The 25,871-nt window shown below is 41.9% G+C and overlaps 2 protein-coding genes across 3 annotated transcripts in view; both read right to left on the bottom strand.

Annotated features, from left to right (window-relative positions):
• LOC126558139 (60S ribosomal protein L3) overlaps positions 1-25,871 on the bottom strand; it is a 438,353-nt gene that overhangs the window by 55,777 nt on the left and 356,705 nt on the right. The gene's annotated exons all lie outside the window — the stretch shown is intronic.
• Positions 1-25,871, bottom strand: part of LOC126565411 (UDP-glucose:glycoprotein glucosyltransferase) — a 391,865-nt gene that overhangs the window by 75,677 nt on the left and 290,317 nt on the right. The gene's annotated exons all lie outside the window — the stretch shown is intronic.

Genomic DNA, 25,871 nt, shown 5'->3' with positions numbered 1-25,871 from the left:
GCGTACCACCACCCTGCTCACGGCTCGGGGACGGGTTTGGCTGGGTTAATATTGTTTGGAATTGAGTTTCGTACGTTAACCTATTTGCATACCGGTGGTTATCCCGTTGCTGAGGGGACCTGAACGACCGGACTCCACAGCCACGGAGATGATACGTCCTTTCCAGCTTCAAACGACAAATCCCTCTCGGGAGCATGGGACCACTCTCGGTTCCTCCCGTTTCGGGGTGTTTCCGCGCCAACCGCTCCGCGTTGTAAAGCCGAATGAGTCTAAATTAATCACGGAACGCTAGATCCTTCGGTGGATGGTGTGTTTGCCATCCATCGACAATCTCCCCCGTGAGCCGGTGTCCTGTGATGGCTGCGAGATGGACCATGGGCAGAATACGAGTCGTTAGCTTTTGCATCGGTCGGCAAATTATCCCTACCCTTCGCTTTGCAAACGTGCCAGCATTCCACCTCCAGACGCCCAGTTTCAAACGATGTGTGAAACCCCGTGGTACCGTGCGCTTCGAAGGTAAACATACTAAACACGGAAGAGATTTCACTCGGGGTTGTTTATTAATTGCCTGCACTATCATGCGTACGTCGGGCGCAGGGAATGGATGCAGCACATCCTTTCTATGTTAGTGCCAGTCATCTAGAGCTAACCATGGAAAGTGGACGGAAATTAGTTGTTGAAAAAGAGAAGGAAGGAAAAAGAAGCCGTACAGTGTGCTACGACCGAAGAGACATCTGGGTTACAGGAGTCACTTAATTTATGGTTAGTTTAAAGCAGCCAGAGATAGAGACATGAGGCAGGGATGAGCGTTTTAAAGTGAGCAGCACTTGCTGGGCGTGTTGAACCGTGGAAATCGAATTCTTGGTCCAAACACTTTACTCTTTTACGTGCTGTATCATATGACTTTGAAATGATTAAATTAAATACAGATTTGTTATTCGGTTAGCATAAAGTTAAATTAATCCTTCATTGAAATTTTTCGTATCCTATTTTGATCTTCAAAATCTGTCTTTTTTGTTAAATGTATACACACAGTCCCTACGATGTTTGAGGTTTTTTAAAGCTGTCTTTAGTGCAACGAGTTGAAGGACGAGCATTAAATTGTGAAAAACTCAAGTTAAATTCATTCTGTATTTTCACTGTCCGGATAGGCCTGCATCTAATCAGAATTGAGCCATATCTTAATTTGAAGAATTGCGTATAGAACAGCAATTACGACAAATTGATTCATGGAAAAGAAATTGGCAGGCTCAAACCTCCAGGGATTGGACCACTCAAACCATTCTAGCTTCTATCGTTCTAGTTCTAGTGTAAACCAGTGGATTGCCCTTTTCATCTTCATTGGGATCGAAAAATTGTGGTCAGAGTCTTTTGCTAGTTTTTCGAGCAGATCCCTCGATCCTTTAATGGATCGATCAATACTAGTCCTCGATCTCGGAAACCTATTTAAGGTACTAATAATCAAACATTGAGAGAATAATTTTGAGACATTTTAGCTTCAAAAATACGGCTCGTGTCTAAATTAAAGAATTTTACTGTAAAAATATGGCGTTTAAATACCCAAAAAAATAATGAAAACATTGTTCGATAAAACCACTCTCAAATTGAAGCATGATGAAGCTAACCTACCCAATGCGCTTTAGTCGTTATGCTCACTAAGATAAATAATGCAGTAAGCAGCTTTGGGCAGCCCCGGTAAAAAAGAAATAAAATAAAAATAAAAAAGGAAAAAAATCAATGTACCCTCGGTAGCTCTGGTAGCATCGGTACTCCATCGAAAAAAACCGCCATTCCCTATTCTACTTAGGGCTATTTTATGGGCAAACAAGAAACAAAAACCACATACACGCATTAAATCTCCATCGACGGTGAGATGGATGCTCGTGTAAATATAAGCCAAACAGTGCGGCCCATGCCTTTCCACCCGCTGAGGGTGGCTCCTGCTGGGGCGCCCTATACCTATAACCCACCCCACACTGCTGCTCAGACCGATGCACTCAGCCCTGCTTGGTCCCGACCCTCGACCCGACCGGCACCCCGATTCGGCTGAATACTATGATTGATTGTTTCGATGATTGATATCTCTTGCTCGGCAAAGGGAAAGACTGCTCCACACAGTGCTGGCAGTTACCGGGGCCCCAGGCTTCATCATAAGGATCGATTTCGGCTTGCGTTGCAGCTGAGATCGGTCGTATTATCTTCCTTTTTTCTACTCTTCGTTTTTGAATTGGATGCTTTCCTCCCGAAGCAAAAGTCTTCATCGTTTGCCCGTAAATGAAACTGTGCACTGCTGATTCTGCTGTAGAAAAAAGAGAGGGCGGTTTAAGTCATCACACCATCTGCGATGCGGATGGGATGATATGGGATGTATGTTTTTCTTTAACAGCGAACTGTCAACCGCTAGGGCTTGGGAAATCATTTTTGGATGAGAAATTGGAGTCATGAGTCGCGTGTTTTCCTTGTAATATGGAGATCAGCTTTATCGTTTGAAGAGGCAATTGCGAGAGATAGGCGATAAATTCATGATATTCTTAGAAATGGCATGGCAATTCATGTATACATAAACTATTTCCAAAAATGGATAGCTCTACGCTCAAAAATCTATAAGTTGCTAGCCGTGATAGAAAATAGCGTGCTCGGACGTATTGAAGAATGAAATGAAAATGAAATTAATGAATACCGGCAAGCTTTTACGCATTTTACAATTCGTTTTAGTACCTCAGTCCTTCGGAGAACTACTAACGTACAAATAATTTGTGAAATAACTTAAAAACAAGCAATACGGTCAGGATATATTAATTGAACGTCTTCCTTTAGGTGCCATATTTACTTCATACTCAAACACTATACTTCGATTATTTCCTCACGAGCATTTCAGTTCTCTAAGTCAGACTTTGAATATGTCCTCATTAGGTTTTTTTCTGAACCTCTAGGATATATTGTCACAATTTATTTACAGCTAATAAAGAACAACTTTCCACACACATCAAATTTAAGTATTTTTTAAATATATTTCCCCTCAATAAGCTCATAAAAAGTGCGTTCTCTCTTTTTGCACTATCGGCAATGAGCATTAAAAATACAAACGTGTACAGGCAAGCCCGAAAGCGAAGGCCTAAAATAATTCAAACTGACCCCGATTTTCAACGACCCTAAAGGGAATGATCCCGTGGATGAAAGAAAAAGGACAACATTTTGCCACGAAATAAAACAATGAAGGATCGCTGCTCGCAAAAAGAGTATGTGGAAAGTACAACCAAACCCCCGTTTGTTGCCCCAGAATGTACGCAAAAATTTATAAACTTTCAATGTCCCATAACCAAATTGATCATGGGCTCGTGGGACACATAATGTGAGCCGTATCAGCGGAAGTGGACACACAGCTCGCCAAAGAATGTGTTTTAAAGTGGGATGGTGAGCGCGCGTGCCAGTCGGAAGCTTTTTAGATCAGCGTGAACACATCCCGATTGGCGAAATAAGAAAGACTTGTAAGAATCTGATCATGTAGTCAAATTGCTCTGTACTGGTGAATTTTATTTCGATATATTCTTTAAAACTCAAACGAGGCAGACAAAAAAGCGGCTATGCTCTATTATTTCACACTCACCATTACGGGGTCTAGTGCGTCGGTACAAAGGTTCTACCTCAGTTTTGACATGCTCCAGAGCATCCGTCTAAGTACCTTTTCTGGTTTTTTTTTCTTCTTTTATGAGTGTTACTTTTTTCTCGGAAAACACTCCACGTGGTCCTATCAACTCTCGGTGCTGTCATCAATTATTCTCACTCGGTAAATTATACGGGATGGGATTTTTTTTTCACCACGGCCGGAAGCCGTACCCAACAGTTCAGAGCGACCTTTACGCGGTCGCTGCTGCCGGTAGGGAAAACTTTCATTGAAGTGATTTTTCTTAACCCCTTCACCCCGATGTATGTTCAGGCTGAGGAGCTGTTCCGAGATCGGTTCCCATTTTCTTAAACATCCCAAGCATCACGACATTAAGGAACTGGCCGACCAGAACCGGGGTGGGTTTGCTTAAACCAACTCCCGAGCTCATTTGCCTTCAACTCCGCACCGCACCGCTCCGCGGTGGAAGAAACTGTCTAACCCCCTTCTGTCTGGGGAACCCCCTTTGTTCGTTTGTTTAGTGAGAATGAAAAATAAACATTCAATCTCGAATGTCTCGTGCACGAAAATGAACTTGTAAGCCAACCATTTCCCTCGATCGTTTCCAAAAAAAAGGGCTTGATCCTTGTAAGTTTGCTGCACGGAACGGGGACTAAATCTCCTCGTCACGTAGCATGGAAGGAGTTGGGGTTTGGGTGGGGTTGGCTACGAAGAAAGCGGGACTACGAGTCGCTTTGTTTCGATTGTTGATTCGGTCTTTCTGTCACTTTTGATCCGGCAACCAATCCTTTTACCGTTCTGCTTTGCCCCACAGTAGTTTGCAATAGTTTTATGGTCTGGACACAGTTCCAGGAACAGTTTTCAATGAGCGTTGACTTAATTAACTGAAAAATTCAAGGCTTTCTCTTAAGATTTAAACATAAATGTAACCCAATTCTTGGTACGACACGGATAAAATTATCTTTCCAACTCCAAAATGTTTTTGATAAAACATTATGTGTTTCATTTAAGACCTCAAAAGCATGAAAGAGCTTTATGAAAACAATATTTCTAGAATGTTGAAAAAATTTCATAACGCCAATCAAAAATACAAACTAACTCGATTAGCCACCTTTGTTATGGGCACACCCAGGTTTTTTTTTATCCTAACACACACACACACACACCCAACCCAGTACAGAGCGATCCATTAACTCATCAAAAAGTACAAGTGCCTTGACGTAGTAAGTGACGGAGTAATGCATCCACCTGGTGACACGTGCAACGTATCATAATTTATGACACTGTCAGTTGGCAGCATGAAATGATCGTTACTAACGGTAGCTCAACCAATTTCCAAAGCATTTTTTTTTTTATTTATTTATCCATAAACCGTTGGGGTTTTGTTTTTCAAAGCTTTCGACTAACTCTTTTCTCTAACGCGTTTCGTTGTTCTCGGTAGTCTTTAATGTCTGTTTGTGTCCTTCAATTACGCACGCCAACTCTCCGGCAGCTGTTTCAAAGGGAAGCAAATTTTCACAATAATTGCACACTTTTCCCATTTTCCCCCCTCATCGCTGGCGCGTGTATGCTTGTGTGAAAGAGTGCGCGTACATTTTATGTCGCGAAGGTTTGCCTTTCGCGCTGAACGAGTTTGTGTGTTTAGCGCTGTCCGTGTGCACGCTTCAGTCTCTTCCAAAAAATGGCACAATGCAAACGGTTAACCGTTCGGCAAGCTGCTCCAACTGAGCGAACGAGAGAGAGAGAGAGAGAGAGAGAGAGAGAGAGAGAGAGAGAGAGAGAGAGTAAAGGAGAGAGAAAGAGAGGTACAACAGCAGCAAAGTGATTAAAATGCTCGCCTCTTGGCTCGACCACACTCGCTTCGGTGGTAATGTAATGTTGCTCCGTTCGTCCCGACATTTTTCATCCTTTCGCCAGGGTTCGGTGTCACGGCATGTTAGCATGTTCCGGTGTGATGTTTATGTTTGCTAATGAAAGCGGCCGTTGGGCCCTGTGACCTGTTCGCAGGCTGTATTTGTGAGGGGGGCATTTTTTTGTTGTTGTTGGTTCCCCTTTTTCCCTGTTCCCTCATACAAAATGGTTGTTAACGTTGGGTTAGATGGTATGACGCTCGTGGTGGGTTAGATTCCGCGGGATGGGAGATTCTGTAGCACAATGGACAGTGACAACTGTGTTTCGCTGATGATGTCCATGAATGAGCATCCAGGGACGTTTTAGCGGTGTTTTATTGTTTGCGTTTGTTTGGGTCGGTCAGTTGCGTTGGTCCGTTCGTTTGATTAGCCAACACACTTTCAGCACATGGTGTGAAACCCACTTCCTAAGGCTCGTGTTTGTGTGACGAAAGTATTACTAGCAAAAAGCATTAAGGAAAAGAAAGCGTCATTCATTGTGTGGTTTGTGTGCAAAACAATACAGATTTACTTGTAAAATGTTATCAAAATTAGAAAAAAGTTAGTTGTTCGACTTTGGCGCTCATTTTGAATTGCCAGCATACTGACAGCATGAACAGGAAATTGTGTGAATTTCAAGTGAAATGTTTCTTGGAATAGCTTGTGAAATATTTCAATCCGAACTTACAACGAATCTTTTCAAGCTCACTTCAAATATCGGTTGTTATGGCAAACTTTTTATAGCATTGGGGTTTTTCAGTGTCCTTTTGAAATCATTTAGAATAATTCAAAAAGTACCTCAATTTTCTTTTAAAACAGTTTCTAAATAAGCTAGATTTAACATTACTTACAGTAACACAGTAGGCAACCCAAACAAAAAGCAGACCTTGCAACATATTCACTAGGAAAGATTATGGCACCCACAGCACCGATTGAACGATGGACGGCAAAATAATGTAAACTTCTTATTACGGCTTTCAAATTGAAATTATCTTCACACCCTTCGGATACACTTCATTAATCCCGACCTGATACTACCGCAGCACGCACAGCACAACGGCACAGGACACGACCGATGCCGATTCCTGCCAATATCGTTCCTCCGACAGCGACTGTGGCCCGTAGTGTGGCGTCTACTAGCTTTTGAGTGCGAAAACTTCTCCGATTCACTTTGTGGTTTCCGCTTTCTTTACACTGCTTGCGCTACCTAACCACAACCATTTAACTTGCATTTTATGTATTTTTCGTTTAGCAAGCACTCTGCAACCGGCACCGCGGGATGTACATACTTCCCGGGCGAAACTTTTGCAAAACATTTCCTTTTACAAGCCTCCCTATTCTTCAAGCATTCGGTGGGAGCACCTTCCCACCGTTTTGGGGTGTGTTTTTGTTTGCATATTGGTGCGTCTCGGGTGTGGTTTCAACGTTATCATTAAGTTACCGACAAATGTCTTCACCAGTTTCGCAAACGGAAACGCCTTGTACCGAGTAAAACAACAATGGGTGTGCTGTGTAGGCGAACGGCATTCGAAGTGGTATTTGCATTGACAATGACTAAAAGCGTCTACTATGTCTCAGGGCGTGCGTCTCCGGCTAACCACCATTGCTGGAAAGGAGTAAACATGTAATGACTGTGTGTGAGTCGCCGTTTTCGACTGCATCTTAATTGCTATCGGAGTCATGCCTTCGATCGTCCCCACCAGGGGCATCGGATTCCGGGAGCGCCATCTACCATTCTTCCCACCACATCAATCGCAAAAGTTACGTGTGTAATGTGGCTGGCAAGATTTCTACCCGGCGGAAAGCTAACTCTTATTGCTGTACAACCATTGGGAAGCATCATCTGTCTCCTGCTCGCCCCTTTTCGAAACCGGAAGCACTTTTAATGCACAAACCCATTACTCAGGGCTCCAATCCGGCGATTCGACTATGCAAAGTATGCAAAACAAGTGCTTTCGTTGGTGATAGTGAGCGCCACTACGCCGTATGATGTATCTTCAGCCAGTCAACTGCAGTCACCCGCCCGCACTAGACCATCTCATCAGCCCAGCAACAAATCCACCCGTGGGTTTCCACGAATCGAAGGAAAAACAAACCACACTGAGAGCCCACCACATAGGAATGGAACATCATCAAATGGGTCTGCAGCAGCAGTACAATCGTCAGCACCAACGCGTTTGCTCTCTTGTCGTCGTACTTGTCGTCTCACGGCTTTGGGGAATTAGTCAGTTCCAGAAGTCGTGCTGATGGCGTCCCTACGGGACTGCTATCACATCCTTTACAATGGCGGTGGTGAAACCCATCGCCGGATGAAACTGGCCACTTCCGGGATGGAGAAGGAAAAAGTATTCCGGTGGAGACAAATTTCAATACAAAACATCGTGGTTTCTTTTCTTCACACTTCAGCAGTGAGAGCGCAATCGTCCTAGTTTCCAAAGTCCTGGCGAATGTCTTGAGCTGACCAGCTCACGCAAGAACACCGTACACCGGGTGCAGGACAGCAAAAAGCTACAGTCCATTACCATTCGCCCATGCTCCATTCCCAGGAGTCCGAATGGAGCACAACACTGTTAGCAAGATGTTGTGGAGTGTCTATCGGGACACGAAAGAATATCACTTTCATCTTCCCGCTTCTCACCACCAGCTGAAAAGTGGCTGCGGTCCCACACACACACACACACATTACGATTGAAGTCAGTGTGCTACTGTGTTTTTAAGCTTAAGGGGAAAGCTTCAGCAGCTTCTTGGACTTTTCGTTTTATTCCGATCTTGTCTTGCACAATCTTTGGCCGCCCTCATTCTTTGGTGTTGTTGGTAAGGAACGGTGATTTCAAGCAAAAGTTGAACCATTTTTTGCTAATTACAAATACATTATACCGGATTTAACAAGATTTCTTTTTACCACTTTTGTTAGCAGCCCCCCCCCCCCCCCACGCTCCCCCACCGGTTAGCCTCGTACAACTTTTGGCTTTCGTGGCGGAGCTTTACCCGCATTCCACGCGTGCACACACAAACACTCACACACAGGCCCACCTAATGTTGTACCACCGTACCAAACACCCACCAACGTTTAAGCATAACCTCAAAATTGTTTCTCCAATATGGGGTGCGGCCAAACGCAGGAGCAAAGCAGGAATAGAAAGTGTTACCAAAGCCCGGGAATGGGAGTCGAGTTCGAAGTTGAAAACAACAGACCGAGAATCACCGGAACGAACCGAAACAGGAAGTCCTTGGTGGTGGTGGTTTGGAGTTCATACTCTCGGGCTGTTTGCTGGTGCTCCGGATCCGGTTGTGTTGCGAAAACCCGGAACGGAACAGGCGCCGCCGGTATTTCCATCTTGTTCGTTGTAATTAATATAAATTGCTAAACTAAAGCAGTGTGCGCGCGAATGGAAAGTAGGGTTGTACAGGTTTTGAGTGCACGATATCCACAACCGTACTACGTGTATGTGGTGTTGGAGCGGCAAATAAAGAATGAATGGACAGAATATTTCAATTCATTGTCGAGTGTGTAGAGTGTTTCAACTGCTTCCTTCTCTTTCGCTTATTTTTCTTTCAAATAAGTAAGTAAAACTAATGCATGCTAATGTCTCCTTGGTGAAGTAGATACTTAATTTGTGTTATAAGTAAAAATGGTTCCATTTCTTACAAAAAAAAAAAAAACACACACACCATTCTTACCATCTGTCTTCGCGAAACAGAACATAGTGAGGAGACTTCAACCTCCAGGGGTTTTCCGAGCAAGCGGAATATGGAAACAGGAAATGCTACTGAACGAAAGCAGTTAAATATTCTTTAGGCTTCCGGAGTCTGGGGCACAAAAAAAAAAGGATTCTTGCCGGTTTTCGTTGCCAACAGTTGTAGCTGTGGTGCATTCTCGGGAATATATTTACAGGGTATGTGTGTGTGTGTATTTCACCTACTTTTTCGTTTCATTTCTTTCGAGCTTTCCCAATGCTTCGTGCAACCGTTCGCTCGTTGTTGCAATTTTTTATCGTTTGCGGAAGCAGGTTATTAAAACTTTTCGCTCCTTACCTAGAAACCAGGAGCGCTCCGTGTGCCACATACTTGGCACATCCTTTGGCTGTGTATTTCGTGGTGGATTCCTTACGTTCCGTTTTTGCCGTCTGATACACGGCAGCAGCTAGTAACATCGTAGCGCTCGGCCTCGGAGCTTGGCTCTCTCTTGCTGGCTAGTCATTAGAGGACAGGACAGAGGTCTCGCATCATGTGCAACTTGCTGTATCACCTTAAACTTTGTAATGGATACGTGGCATGTGTGGTAAATGTGTGATTAGAATTAGAAACTATAATTAATTTGCCATCAGCATGAAGCATGGCCTGTCGACAGGGAACGGCCTGGTATCGTTAATGTTAGCGAATGTTGTTTGCTGGATGTTTAACTTTTGCTTCTGCCAACGATGCCGGGGCCATACTTGGCCTGCATTTAATTATTTGCTTTATGAGCTTTTTGCATGAAAACCTGCGCCGGCACTACATTATAACAACATCTTATACAGCCGCTCACACACAGTACCGTAAAGATTCATGGTTTCTTAGAAAATTTGTAGTGTTAAAGTATAATTTCTGCAGTCGAAATGATGCAGAGAAATAAATTGTTATTTAACAACAATAAAACACTACGCACCGTTTATATGTTACGATCGGTATAATCTTTATTAACAGAGGCAAACAACACTAACGAGCCGTAAATTGTTCCTACATACTGGCCTCAATTATACACCAGCGCATGGAAACGACTGCTTCACACCAACCAGTTTGCCCGTTTTGCAAAATCGTTGTGCATTTTGTTTGTGTACGTGTCGCTTGCACTCTGTTATGCTTTACGTTATGACGGTGCAATCCAAAAAATAGTGGCCATTGTTCATTTGCGAATGAATTTAACTGTGAGCTCATCCGATTTCGGTTTTAATTTTTATGGATTTTACCCGGCGATGGTAACGCCTGGTCGATTATTGTTATTCTCGCCACATTGAAACTCAATCAGCCGGCGGTGGCTTATCCACATGTTTCCATATTTTTTTTTGTTTCGCTTGCCTACCTCTTACCTTCCCACATACCTGCTCTACTGTCTACTGCCTCCTATCGGCTGGCAGAATGCATAAAATATGCACTCATTAAAATCCTAGCAGTAACCCGGCCCGATTGTGATTAACGCAAGCGTCCCGGTTTCACGGTGCGAGCTTTACTGTTGCTTTACGGATTGGACTTAAACTGCACTCCCGTACGTGGGGCCTTATTTGTGGAGGTTTACTGCTACCGCCACATTTATCTACATTTCTAGTGGTAGAGCGTGAGCCTTTTTTTTTTCATTTGGATCTAATATTTCCTTTTGAAACAAGCCTGTTTTGTTCGGTATTTATAGACAAATAAGCTGAATCAGCAAACTATTGACGCAGTAAAATTGATCAACCGCAATGTGTTTGAAGCTCAAACCATTGCAAACGATATGATACTAGGAAAAACGAAATTAAATTTTGAATTGAATAAACTTGTACAAGATGGGGCATTGCAATACGTTATGTTTGATACACAAATTAGGGAAATTAATTTATTGCCTCGAAATCTATGAACAATTTTTACTAGTCACGTCCTGTATAAAAACTTTTCGAAGACTGCTTTCTTGATTGCTTTTTTTCTCTTTTACATTTAAGTTTTCCTTGAAATTGTTCAATTTGTAAGACTTCTTTTCTATTTTTGCCAAAAAGAATGAAACAATAGACGACAAACATGCTCCAAACATACGACTTAAGGCAGTACAACATCATCCATGCTCTCGAAACACTCCAAGAAGAGAAAAAAGATGTCCTTAAGTGTTTAAAATTAAATTTTACAACCAGTTCTCTCAGTATCTGGCCTTTTCCGGACAAAGGACTAGACGTACAATATATGTCTAGTCCTTTGTATAATAATAGAATACGGAGAATATATATTCTCCGTTTATCCGCCATTAAAACATCTTTTGTTCCAACAAAACAGTAGCTTAAAATCAATGCGACGAGCACAACTGAACTGAGTACAAGAGCGATGCACGTTTTGATCCTTGAACATCATCAGTACATAATTATGTTCGACTTCATCTTTTGTAACCTTGTACGTCTTCCGTCTAGAGGGAATACAGTGGAACCGAGTGGTAGTATACTTTATGTTTTATCAAAATATTCATTCTGTAGACAATGCCAGCACATGACACATGAACCATACACAAATGCAGCCAACCCAGCCATCGAATCCATAGAAATGTTTTGGTATGTTTTTTGTTGTGTTTCTGTTCGATTGCTTCTATTCGACTACATTCCGAATCCTCTGTGTGTCATTTTTCTCTCCACTGAATGACAGCTGAATGACTGCAGTGAAGAGAAGATAAAACGAATGACCTGGTTATGTTGGTCGCTGCTTTGCCGATGGGTGGATGCTTTTCCGTCGGAGCGCAAACGTGAATCATCATTTTGGCATTATGTCAAGCATTTGTGGGCCAACCGTTCGGTTATATGTTTGGTTGTGTCAAACAAATGGGAATAGTTCTTGAAACCATGTTTGCTGACCAGATATGCTCTTCATCATACTATTTTTCAAAGGCAAAAGGATTTGGCGAGTATTTGACCATTGGTAATGACCGTATCATGTCTCCACAGCTATATATAAAAGAATGTAAGGGTAACACCCGAGCGCGTGACGCACCCGAACTAACCACGAACCGAACTTCGTCGTCTTCGTCGTAGCTTAGCAACAGCGAGCGCAGCGAGCGATGAAAATTATAAGAGAAAGACGGGAGTACCTATTTCCAACCCCTCCAAAGAAAGACAGGCAAATGGAGAAGCCAAACAGATTGGAAAAAATAATTACAACAATAATCTTTCGCACCAATAGAAGATATCCATGATGCAATCGCAAGGAGAAGACGAGAACCAAGACGGTGCGTGGGTACATATAGATTAAAGGATGGGAGTGAGGAAGGAGCTACAACGGTATGCTTGACCAAGTGGTCGACAAGATTTTCAGGTCTCCAGACCCAGCAAGTGACAGGATACGACGGCAACGCTGAGCCAGAAGTGTCAAATACATTGCACATGCAAAACCGAGTGAAAGTTCTCTGAGTCCGCTCCATCATTGCCACGCTAGAGGGGGCATGTTCCAACGATGAGCAGACTAGGGAAACGAACAAAGACTTCAAGCAGTTGATTTGCGCCGATCAATCCACTTAAAGAATGATCCTGCTCTGGGATAGATGAGGGAATACCATTAGAACCAGGCGCTAAAAAAAAGCTTAAGATCTCAATCTTAAGCTCTTGTCAGCGCAGTGTCGATAACAATCGATATGCTCAGAGGGATTCAATTGCAGTCAAAGGTTTTGAACTACCCGTAAGAAGGACCAGTTGTTTGAGACCCATAAGTAACTTTAAGTAACACACTGGCTAAATGTTCAGCAAAAAAGGTCACATATTTTGGAGCGAAGCAATAATCGCTCCAACGGACATTTGGGAGGGAATGTGATATGAATTTCTGCGATTATTCTCAAAATGCCAGAAAGTGGAGAGTTTGGAGCGCAGACGTGATTGCATCTAGGTGGCGTAAGTGGGCGATTGGCGATGAACGAATAATAAATTCTAAAATTTTAGCACAAATAGCACTACAATGTATTACCACTAACCGGGACCTTTTTTTGAAAACCAACTGGGCAGATTTTGCCAGGCCTTCACTACGTATTGGCATGTTCCAGACCATTCACTTATTTGAGTTAAGATTAGTACAAGTATGATTATTGACAACGATAAAGAAGCAATAGTCTAAATTGCTCATCGGGAATTCGCCAGGACGAAGAAACGATTTGAAAACCCATGGCAGTCGACAAGAAATGTTAGAACACCTGTACAACCGTGCAAAGGTGCCATACTTCACGGCTATTTCGTAGAAGAAAATGTATTGTAATCAAGGAGAATGTTAAACATTGATATCTTAAGCTATTCACAATACAAACAGGCTGTGAACGAAATAAAAAGGTTTTTAAAGGTTTTTAAAATTTCGGAGTTTGCATGCATCCCATGCATCCCGGATTATGAATGCATCTCGGAGTTTGCGGGCACACCGAAATTTGCAAACAAAGGCAGGCTCTACCGGGCCTTGACTAGTCATTAAATAAATCCTTGCAAAATGTAGCTTCTACTTCCAGCTCAATCTGCTGATGCTAGCGTTTTTGCAGCTGCAATAAGAACTGAGCAAACTCACCACTGGTCGTTCCATCAAACAGTTCTTTGTTTTATACCGTCTATGTACATTATGTTTTAAAATTTTGATAAAAAATATTTAAAGGCTACACAGTCATACCTTTCCTCTGATCAACATTGAAGTGATAAATTTAAAAATAATTTTTAATACAATTTTCTTAAGACTATAATCTGTGTTCAGTTGTTATATGTCTAGTTGAGTACTGTCTCCTGCTAAGGATCATACCATTCATATGTTACCTATGAATGGATGGGATGAATACAATGCTAAACAGACACTCTTGCAAGATTAGGCACTCACGCAATTATGTGACACTCAAATCACATGTATTTAGCAAACATTTAGCTAAAGAGAATGACCCTTTATGAGAAGGAGCGTGAGTGCCTGGAAGCTTTCATGAGCCAGAGCTTTCCGCGAGCTTTTCATGATCTTATCGTCAGGAGCATTTCTTCACATATAATGATCATCCTTCTAATGTAGTCTTAGCGATTGCAAATCTCTATAAACAAATGAAAAAAGTCAATTGTTGTTCTATTCTTAGGTAGTAAAAGGTTTAAAGAGTACTCAAACATTGGGTATACAAAGCCACAAACCGCATGCGAATGCGTGTTTTTTTTTTAGTTTGTCAACAAAAACAAAGCGTAATCGTTTCGTTCATGGCTACAGACGCTTTTGTTTTTGGATACACATACCGCAATTAGTTTTGTATTCAGGTAAACAATAAGCACCGGCACAAAAGTGTAACTGTGAAATACTATGACCTGCCTGAAGAATGATTCGTCAAGTATCGCTCTCCAAAGTTGTAATGCCGCCTGCACGGAAACTGCACGTTCCACGTTAGGACGTGTGTATCTTGCAAGGAGATTAACCACTTCGCCCCATAAGCACTCACACACACACACACACACACACACACACACACACCCATCAAACATTCACACACTCACATACTTTTATGGCACTTTACAGCATTTTCACCAGCGATACATGATTTATAAGACATGCACAACATCGTTAACAAGCTCACCGGTCCTTACCTCGCGCCCTGCTACCCCATCACCGCGCACCGTGCATTGTCGTTGCTACTTAATGAGGATCTAACGCTCGTACGGAATCAAAAAGAACGTCGTTCTCGTCCCCAGCGTCATAAGGTTGACGGTGGACCGTTCTCGTCATCGCAGAGGCAACGATTTCCGGCAAATGAGCTCAAAAGCCTTCCGACCGTCGTCGAATATTCAGCCAAATGTGCACGACGCGTTTTTACCCACCCCCCCTCTCCGGGTTTACCTACGGCAACGGCAACGACGACGACGATGATGATGAAAGAGAATTTCCTCGTCTGGCCCTTTAATTAAAAGATGCAAGATAAGAACAAGAAACTGTTAGCCGTGCGTTCCCTGTCGGTGAAGCGTGAAGATCGGTCCTACGAGTGGTCCTGAATTGGTCGTCTGGCTTAACGGCAGGGTACAGGCCATATATGTTTTGCTCCGGATACCACCCAGCGACATGGGTGTGTCGTGACGTGGCCCGTAACCAGTGGCTGTGACGGTTGATGCTTTGCTGCTGCTGTTGTTGGTGCGGTTGTTAGTTTTTCTTCGAAGAGATTTTGCTACAAAATTGTTACCCTTCCCACACTACCTACACAAACACACCCACACACACACACTGATGGGAAAATTTTTAGATCAAGCATTGGTTAGGTTAAAACGAATCACTTCTGTCGCCACTCTGTGTGTACTGGTCCTGCGTTTTAGAGTAAAAGCCTTGCACTTGAACGTTGAAGAGCTGTTGGAACTTTGCGGTTGAACCATTCACCAGTGGTGCTCGGCTCATTCATACGTTCGAAATAGCTTCTGGCCAGTGCACATTGTGCGTCGGGCGGTACCACCAAACAAAATGGTGCGTACAACAGCAACAACAACAACAACAACAAAAGTGCCTGAAAGCACACTTCATTTTCTTTCTACAGCTAAATGAGAAACAGAATAAGTGTAGAAGGATATTTATATGCGAAAGTCCCGCATCAGACAAAGTCAGCCAGGCGACAATAGCTACGGTAAGCTGTATAATGAAGGGTTCTTGGATGATTCTGCTATCACTTGATGGGATATAATTAATATGCCTGATAAAGTGATCCTGGGCAAGTTAGTACGCAACGCCATCACACCTTCAAATAAATTGTATTTTTAAACTCCATTAGTTGACATACCGTGTAGGCGTGCGGTGAAGCACACGAATGTTTTAAACAACAGTTCGGAATTTTAACCTTCCACCAAAAACGAGTTAAAAAATTTATTCCAAAAAAATATTTCCCATTTCAGGATCGCATAAACTTCTCTTTTGCTTTTGTCTTATTCATTTCTTTTCAAAGCACTTTTCTCTTCTTCGACTGTTGTTTATGCGAACGCACTTTCGCTACCTTTTCCCATCGCGCGCCCAATAATCAAAGAAGCTTTAGCTACATTGTAACACTTCGGAGTGTACTAAAAAGGTAGTCTTTACGTTTGTGCGAAGAATGGAAAAGAATGTCTCGCTTTTTGCTAAAGTTTCTGCTTATCGCACTCATAAATTACTTCTTTTTATCGGTGTTTGCAAACCATCGCCTCGCCCCGTCCAGTTGCTGTGGACGGGAAACCATTGTAAGGGCGATGAATTTCGCTTCCACAAAGGGGTTAGTGTCTTAAAATTAAAGAAATGATTTGTTGCTTTGTGTATAATGCACTCTGAAGTTTGTTTGAGTTTGTGTTCAAATATTTTTGCTGAGAAATCGGTACCCGGCACCGGTAACGGATGCGATAACGTTCAAGCTGAAAGGGATTAGAGATTTGTTGCAGGATTATGGTTACCGTGAAACATTTGATACAGTGAAACAAATTCGTTTCATAAATAACATATTGCTAATGGTGTTTTAATGTATCATAATTGAACGGAAAACTATTATATTTAAATGCTAAACTTTCTTTTTTGTAAAAACACAATGTCAAACTGTCTCATAACGCAGCTTATTGCAAGTATTATTTTGATGCATCTGCTCTTTTCAACCTTAACAAAAAGTGAGATGGAACCCGATAACGTTCGCTGCATGATTTAAAATCAAACACCAAATGTTTTAGCTTAACAGCAATGAAACAAAACCACCATTCTGTGAAATTAGTAAAAAAAAGGATGATTTTAACAGCACCTAACAGGACCATAAATAACTAACCAATTACAGCAATCAAATTCAGACGCCTAATAAACGAACGAAGCAGATTGAAGCATTGAACCCTGGAGGGAAAAAAATAAACATGAATCCTTCACAAAACGGAAGTGGTTGCCAAGCACACTTTGTTGATTAACTTACTTCACCCTTAAATGCGAAATGTTCAACCCAAAACGACACACAAATAAGAAGCAAAAAACACTGGAAAAAAGCGATAATGAATAGATTCGATGCGGAGAAACGATGCGGAGGGCTAACGAATTTTGGCAAAAAAGAACACAACTCCAAATAACCCTATTGTTGTGGTAAAGTGGTGAAAACTTTAGGTTATCAGTAAAGGAAGACTGTGCTAGTGAATAGATGATTACCCTTAAAGAATGGGCCAAAGCATCTGTGTTGCTAGCCTTCTTTGATTTTTTTTTTGTTGCTTCTTCTCTTCCTCGCTTACCTAAAGCTCCCAGTATTTCTGCTCCCAAAAGTGGTATTGGTTTGGAAATGGAATTTGGATTGTCGTTTTTACAGCTCATCATAGCCCCATCCCCCAGCGGACAGTGGGATTGGATTTTGATCCATTCAAGTCCTTCGATTGACCTACGCTTTAAGGGAGCGAGAGCATCAACTTAAACAAAAAGCAGAAACCGATACTGGGTAAAATTTTGCACCACGCATTCAGCCCGCATTCTAGACGCTTGCCAAAACGGATCCCTACCCAAGCAGCGTTTGGAAATCAACCAAATCTTCGTACCTCTAATGAATGAATCCATTTATCCCGGGCACGACTGATGTAGCGCCGTAGCATTCGAAGGTTTCGGATTTGATGAAGGTTTCGGACGTTTGAAGCACGATGCCGGTGTGCCGGAGAGCGATGGGCAAACATGTGCGGCACGTCAGTTGAAAATGAGAACAACTGAAATAATACCCAACGAAAAAAAAAAAAAAAAAAACTAGACGGCAGACACAAACGCCCGGTACAAACAAGGAATCAATTTGGGAAATGTTTTCCACCGCCATCGTTCGTGATTGTGCTTAATTAAATCATGATTTTCTGCGTGCAGGTTCGGGTCCGACTTCAGCACCGATCAAAAGGATTGCGAAAGGAATGCGAAAGGGAAAGGGTCACCAGTACTCGGTCTTCCGTCTTCGGTCAGTTACAGTGAAACGGAACACATCGCAGACGGGGAAGTGTTGGATCACCTGGTCGGTCGGTTTCGCTCGGATGGTTCAATTTAATTTAGAATCACCACATCAACCATTTACTTAAACCGGGTGGGAAATCAGGTGAAAATGTGAAGCCGGCAGGAGGAAAAAGCAAGAGAAGCAACAACAAAACACGCTATTCAGGCACACACAAAAAGTGTTCGGTTGATTTGCGGGTGTAGAGCACTGGACCGCAGCAGGAAAAAAGTAGGAACGATAATTACCATCCTTCAGAGAGCAGCTTTTCAAAATTACCTGACGGTTTTTGAGGTTTTTTGTTCGCTCATTGGTTAAAGTTGCCATTTTCCAATTGGACATTTTTATGATTTCGCAACGGATGAAACCCTCTTTACTGTGCTTTATTGTGTGAGTGTATGAGTGCTGTTTTTTTTTTAAACAATGTTTCTTTTTTTCCTATCGATCCCATCATTCACCTTCTGTAGCATCTTCTTATTCATCTCTCTTCCGTCCTTTTTTTTTTAATTTTTATTTCGATTTTTATTCTTCAACAGGATTATTTGTTCTTTCACTTTTCCTGTTCCAAATTTCCCATCCAACTCTGTTTCATTTAGCAAGAAAGGGTGCATTTCTAGGAACGCACTCCTTCAACCTTTTGTTTTAGTTTTTGCTCGTATCTTGTTACTTTAGGAAGCTGCTCGACGCGCTTTGCGGAGCAAACGGCGGGTTGAAGAATCGGTTCAAAACATAAACAGAAAATATGAACTCGGCCCCTCTTATCGCTGCCAACCCACCATAACAGCTTAAAAAACAACCATTCAAAGCGAGCGAACCGTGGCAAAACCGGGAACGTATGGACATTTGGCTTCAACTACAACCTAAAGATAGAGTCATAAGCGTCAGCGTTGGCAGTTACTGTTGAGCAAACTTATTTCAAGTTGGACCCAATAAGTTCGGGGCAGGGTTTCACCACGTACCACGAATGGGTGATCCTTTCGAAATGGGGGTGTCTTTAAGTGAAGGAGCCGTTGGATTCCAATAACGCTTCCAAGGACCATTGTAGTAAGCAGCTTAATTTTCGACGAATTTCTTAAGGATCTAACTTTGTAATTGAATTAGTGTGCGGTTGGTTGAGCATAATATTCAATAATGGAAACGTGTTAATCAAATTGGAGTTCAATGTTTTTTTTTTTTTGGAGTTTCTCTCCCCGGTGCTCTGGATTGAGGCGAATTTACAGTAATTGTCGATAAGTTTTGAACCGCCGAAGGGTCTTTAATTGCTGTTTGGTTTCACTTTGCGCCATTGTGGATGAAAGTTTCCTATCCACCAAGATTTTGGTGGGGCGTAATGTTTGTTTAATTTGGTATTTCTGGTTGTGACAGATATATATGGTGAAGAAGTGGATGTCTTTCGGAAGTGTACGTACGTCATTGGTGGAATTTTAGAATTGTTTTCGCAGGCTCAAGACACAATGAAACTATGAGATCGAAACAAAACAAAAAAAGAGTGTTCCTGGAAAATTATAGCTCAAAGTAAAAATGGTTCTAATGTGAATAATAAATAACATTTAAATTGACGTCCTTTTCTCTTGCTAATACAACCATTGGACCTTCTTTAATAGACATACTGTACCTTATTTATGTAAAACAACTTCACGTATCCAGCGAACCTTATTTCCTGGAAACTGCAACCTTTTTAACCGTGGAAAGAGAAAAACAAAAGACAATCCCAGCTTCACCGTGCGAACAGAAGGAAATAATCTCCGATCGTCAGCAAACTGTACGCCATATATCTTCAACACAGGGAAGATTTATAACTACTACACTACTATGCTCGACCACACTACCCTGGAAGCCTGGATCTCACCATCAAACCCAAACACACACACACACACACCAACTGATGTTCCGTTTTCCCACGGTTTGCTTCCTAATGGGAGTTTTATGGGAGCGAGCGACAAACACGTTTCCGTGGCATTTTCACCGCTGCACCGCAGCCTCACAGCCTGGATCAAACGGGCCATTCTAAAGGTACTTCCAGTGTGTCACTGTGCGGCGAATGAATGTAAAGAAAAAAGGTTTGGTTAAACAAAAAAAAAAAAAACTCCCCAACATACACCCGACGACGTGAAAGGTCTGAATGTACATAGCAATACCACAATGCTCAAATGAACCTCGGACCGCGGAAAAACGGAGATCCAGGTTTTACAACCATAATGCTAGCCGGCAGGACAATGATTGTCTTGCTCCACTTACAATGAAAATGGGGGAGAAAAAATATAAACCCCACGCTAGCACAAAAATTTGTGCCAAATGTTGCTGGTGAAGCTGGTGGATGGATGATGCAAAAAAAAAAAAGGCGAGCCAGAAAACCCCCTTTGGGTAATGTTGAGACACAAACACCGGGGAATGGCACGGAATGGCAACCGGAAACCCGAATGAGTGACCAGCCCAGTGAGTTGATGCCTGAGGCGAATGCTTTCACAAGCATTTCGTCACCATGGAACAGGTGTTTCTTTCGGTGAAGGAAGATGGATTATCGTTTCGGTGGGAGTAGAGGATTTTTTTTTCGTATGTGTGTGTGTGTGTGTTGTTGTTCTCCCTAAATAAATAATTTTTATTTTCAGCGCACGGTGAACTTTTCGTGCAACAAAGGCTAATGGAGATGGAGGAGAAACCGCATCAGAACGTTGCAATCAAGAAACATTTATTAGGCTTCCAACAAAAACTGTTGTGTAATTGTGTTGAGGTTTTTTAAAACTATGTCTTCATGTTATTTGATGAAGCTGATTTCAAAAAAGTTTTTATAAAGAGTCATTTCATTGTAAAATTACTTTTATTAGTTTTATTGTAAAATTTACATTGCTAATTATGCTTTTGTTCCAACTATATCACAATATTTTCACTTACTTTAACATTAAAAATAACGTTTTTCATTAAACTGTGCCAAGTTAAGAATGCTCACAAAGTAAGCAATTCTTTGGAAACACAAATAATACTTTAATACGCCATATGGCGTCGTTTAACTTGAAGCAACTTCTTCTAATCTTCTCCACAATAGCTTCCGCTTCGGCTTACACTTCTACAACGGATTAATTTATCTAACCTTCTTTAGCGGATAAGTGTGAGACACGCATACCCTCTCAAAACGAAACACCCGACAAGCTGCTTTACTCCACACAGAGCGCAAGTTTCTGCGAGAAGACGTCCTAGGGATGCTTTAACAAACAAAACAAAAAACTGCACAAAGGGTAGTGATTGTACCGTAAGTATTCCCTCGCCGACAGTTGGTGGTTCATTTGCACATAAAATGCACGAAACTTCGTGCCACGGTCGTAAGCTGCTCGATGAGCTCGTAAATATGGCAATTAAATAATCCTCTCTAAACAGATTCCCGTTTGGCACGATGAACCGTTGTTTCGGACCCTGCGCTAAGGCACTTCGCCAAGACAGGAAACTGTGGGTACCCGGGCCGAGAAACAAGGATCAGCTAAAGATGGTCTTACTGGTTCAGTGGGATAAAGTTAAACTTCGTACATGGACAGCGCCGGGGGAGAAGCGAAACACGGGCGGGTATAGATATACCGTGGTTAACCATCTGGCCAATCCGTACGCAGCAGCAGACTGACATGAACTTGCTGATTATGGTCTAATTGAAGTATTTTTATCGGGTTGGTGTTGGTTTTTTTACTGTGAAGTGTATGGTTTGCGCCATTTTCAAAGCATCTGTGGTTACGGCGTTGGAATGTGCACGGAGCCGGAGCAGGGAAATGTGGTTGTTCAATCGATTTAATTTTATAAAAACACAAGCTGCTGAACATGCCGGTGTAGTGTTGGAAGTTGGTTCACCTAATAAAAGAGTAAACAATCCGTGAAAAACTTTTTCCTGTGTTTCTGCGTTAACACTAGCTTGCTATTACTTATTGATTGAGCTGCAATTGAATGTTATGTTTTCTACGTAAAAAAATACGCATTGAAAAATACATCTTTATTATTAACTTGCGTGCAGAAAAAAATCTTTATAAGCACTTTATAAGCAAACAGTAAATACTAAAACAAATTTACTCAAAAAATCATAAGAAATTTTTTACATGAAATTTTCAATCATGCATGTAGAATGTGCGACACTTTCTTGATAAACTTTGCTAAGTATTTTTAAATACGACAAAATTTATCTAACCCTCTCGTTCCAACCCGTACACTTTTGGCTCACTCTTTCGAAAACTAATTTCACTCCAGCACGCCACGACTGACACAACAGGAAGCATTTCTAATAAAGGCATACTTTCGTGTTGTTAGAATCTCATATACATTCTTTAAAATATGTTGTGCCCTTGGTGCCCCTACGTGACGAGCTCAGACTGTTACAGGACAATCGAGCACGGTCCCGGTCCATGGCGGTAAGACATGCCCATTTATCAACATTAAACCTGAAGATCGTCAAACTAAGCCGCCCAACCCATTTCGGACCCTGGCTGTGAGCGGTAAGATGAGTTATTTGAAGTTGTTGAAAGTTCGAGAAAGCCTCCATGGATACCGCACCGTACAGGCGTGTTGGGACAGTTGTTGTGGCAAACTTTGCCTTGTCAATCGTATTACAGACGCTGACTTTATTTTTTCACCGTTATTCGTTTTATTATGATATTGGAGTATAGTTTATACAACACTCGTTTTCGTTTGCTTATGTTTAATAATAAAAAAACAACCCTCAGACATAATTACCCTTTGTGGCCATTCTGGCCCCCCGTCCTTTTGCTGCTGAACCTACTCGAGATGTAAATCATAACGTTCGTGAAAGAAAAGTCAAAAGCAAAGGAAAAAAAAGTGCGCTCTTCAAGGGTAATGATGCGGAATAGTCGACTGAAAGGCGATACTGAACGTGAAGGCAAGGTTTATTTATACGCGTCTTTTACACTCGAAACGTTACACCAGCAGCGAGGTGGCCTCTAACACTACATACAGCCGCTGCTTGTCATCGGTGGTACGCCTCTTTCTGGACAAAACTGTACATTTTTTTCACAATCTCGTGCACACTCCACACGGCGCGTTCTAAGTTTCCATTTTGCAAGGTTTCAACCGCTTTTGTGCCGTGCTTAAGGCGTGTGCCTGTTTGTGCCTGTTTGTGCTTGTTTTGGTGCTTCGCCTGTGCTTTCCTTCGAGCGCTAATTACAAATGCATTATGCTGAACTTAGTGGAAGCGAATTTTGTTTCCATTCGCTTGCGCGCCGTCCACGACCTATCGCTGAACGCGACCATTGCAAGGCAGGCTGCCGGTCAAAAGGTGATTGCTCAAATGAAAAGCAAATGGAAAAAGTTTTACCATGAGGAACTATTAATTTTCCTTACCGAACGTGTAATTAAAAGAAATTGGAGAACGGGTTTTCTCCTATATTTGTCCATGTTTGCAGTAAGTTTGACGGATATTCTTTCTTCTTTTACTTCAATTTATGAATGTTGGTTTTTTGAATAGTTTTTTTGATGGTTCACAACTTTGGTGAAAGTTGAACGATTTCATAAAGAAAGATTCAATTAATTTTTTATGCGAATAATCCCTTCACCGCAGCCGCTTGTTTACAAACTTATGTGACTGAGGATCGATTTATTGCATTCATTTTCAACCCGTTCTACAAACAGATGCATAAGAACTGTAAATAAATGACGCTTATCCCGCCACCAGTCATGAATAATTTCATCGTTACGCTTTGGATGGAATATTTTATCGATGTAACCGAAACAAATATGATACATTGTTGAATTGGCATTTTCTCCTCATGCAAGCAATCGGCTCAAGGTCCGGTTGTTCTTAGTTTCAGCAATGAGGAGAGCTGAATGCTTTGCCTTCTACTTCTCGCTCCAGCAGCAATTCTAGTTCGTGCTCCTGTCGGCAGACCGGTACCGGCACACTGGCTGTCAGTGGTCAACCATAGCCCACAAGAGTTCGAGCGAAAGTTGCAAATTAAACCACAGCATCTTTGCATCCGTGCCTGCGTCCTTCGACCTTCGATCAGATTTATGATCTATCATGTGCTGCCGAGAAAGTTCTCATTCATCTCCCGCAGGCTTAAAGATTTTCTTGGCCACGCAAGCCGGCAAAGCGGGGGGTGCTGCCGGGACCGTAACGTGAGGAGAATATTACATCATGCAATCATTTGCGGTGTAAAATATTGCTCGACGTTTGTGTTCAAGTTCTGGTGTTCGTTAGTACGGTGGTCGATCTATTTGGGCTGGGGCGTAAGAGGTTACTCATCATCTTATGAGCTTAGTAAAATGTGTTGATATTGGTTACTATTTATCGGAAAGTGGTAATGTACTGTGTGCAATTCTTAATGTAAGGCGGGGTTTTCTGTAAACTCAGCTTGTCTTCTAATATTTAATACTTGTTTGATTTTGAACAGAACAAAAATGTCGCAAATCTATTTTTCGAAAGCATGCGAAAACCACAACACATCAATTTAATGTCCCAAAGTCACCGGTTGGATGTGCACCATAAATAAAAAAAAGACATCCATTTACACGCAAAATGATGTTTAATTGCATTTTTTTACGCTTTTCTCGCTTGAGCTTCAATGTAAAAGATTATAAATGTCATAAATAACTGCGTACCAAAGGCCAACTCATCTCGTTTACGCTGCAACCCACTAAATAATCCACACCCATAACCACAGGACCGTTTATCACAAGCTCATGGCGTGTCGTGTGAGCGAAAAACGCCATAAAACAGTATCAATGACAAATAATGATGTCCGCCGCATAATTTAACCGCATTCATATACCGGGCAGCATCAACACATACCCAAAAGCCACCAAACGAGTGAGCGTTACAAAAACGGACTAGATTAGTAGTGGAAGCATCGATTGTAAACAGTTTGCTGCTGAGTAATTTGATGATTGACACTTAAGTACAGCACATTTGCACTCATGGTGGTAAAATGAATAAATAATTGCATATGACCAGGTCAACCTATGTTTTTGAAATCAAAACATAATTAGTGTGTCTAAAATTCATTAGAATCGATAGGTCGAAAAAACTCATCAAAGATAAATTATTTGATTCAAATAACTTCATGATTTGGTATAGTGATCATCAGCTTGTTTTCGATAGTATTTTTCTGTATCTCGCTATTTAGGCTTTTTTTTATATTTTTCCTGCTTACTTTAAATTTAAAAGATCACTTTTTTTGGTAATATTCCTTTTTTAAATATCGCTTTTTTGTTTATTTTCGAAGATGATCTGCAGTAACGCAGTAAAAGCTACAGACAGGGAGAGAAAACAGCTTTATGCGATGAACAATCAAACAGAACCATAACTGACCGTGATTAATGAAACAGAATGAAATATGTCAACGTCACACAAACGTCTCGGGATCTGGAGTTCGTGGCTGGCTGGCTGGCAAATGCCGAGATGGACGCCAAATAATGATGATTACGATGGTATAGACACTCCCGAAGGTTGGACGATGATTATGATGATGCCGATGACGTGACGCGGTACCATGGGTACCCCCGGTGACAGAAACCCGGGTTTTCGCAGTATGCCAATTCATCGCCAACCAACTAACCTTCTGGGTGTGATTTTCTGCATGATTAATTGCCTTGGTGAAAAATTTCCGCAAAATCCAATTGTCTTCGGGCCGGGCGTGTACGACTTACAGCGTGCCGGGAACCAGAACCGGCCAGAATGGGAAGAAGAAAAAATATATCACCCCCGACCTAAACTAATGCTTCAACTGATCCGCTAGATCTTAAATGCTTT

This window comes from Anopheles maculipalpis, chromosome 2RL, assembly GCF_943734695.1.
Source record: "Anopheles maculipalpis chromosome 2RL, idAnoMacuDA_375_x, whole genome shotgun sequence".
In the NCBI taxonomy this organism is placed as follows: domain Eukaryota; kingdom Metazoa; phylum Arthropoda; class Insecta; order Diptera; family Culicidae; genus Anopheles; species Anopheles maculipalpis.
The sequence above is the reverse complement of the archived record's forward strand: the minus strand, read 5'-3'. Positions and strand labels throughout refer to the sequence as shown.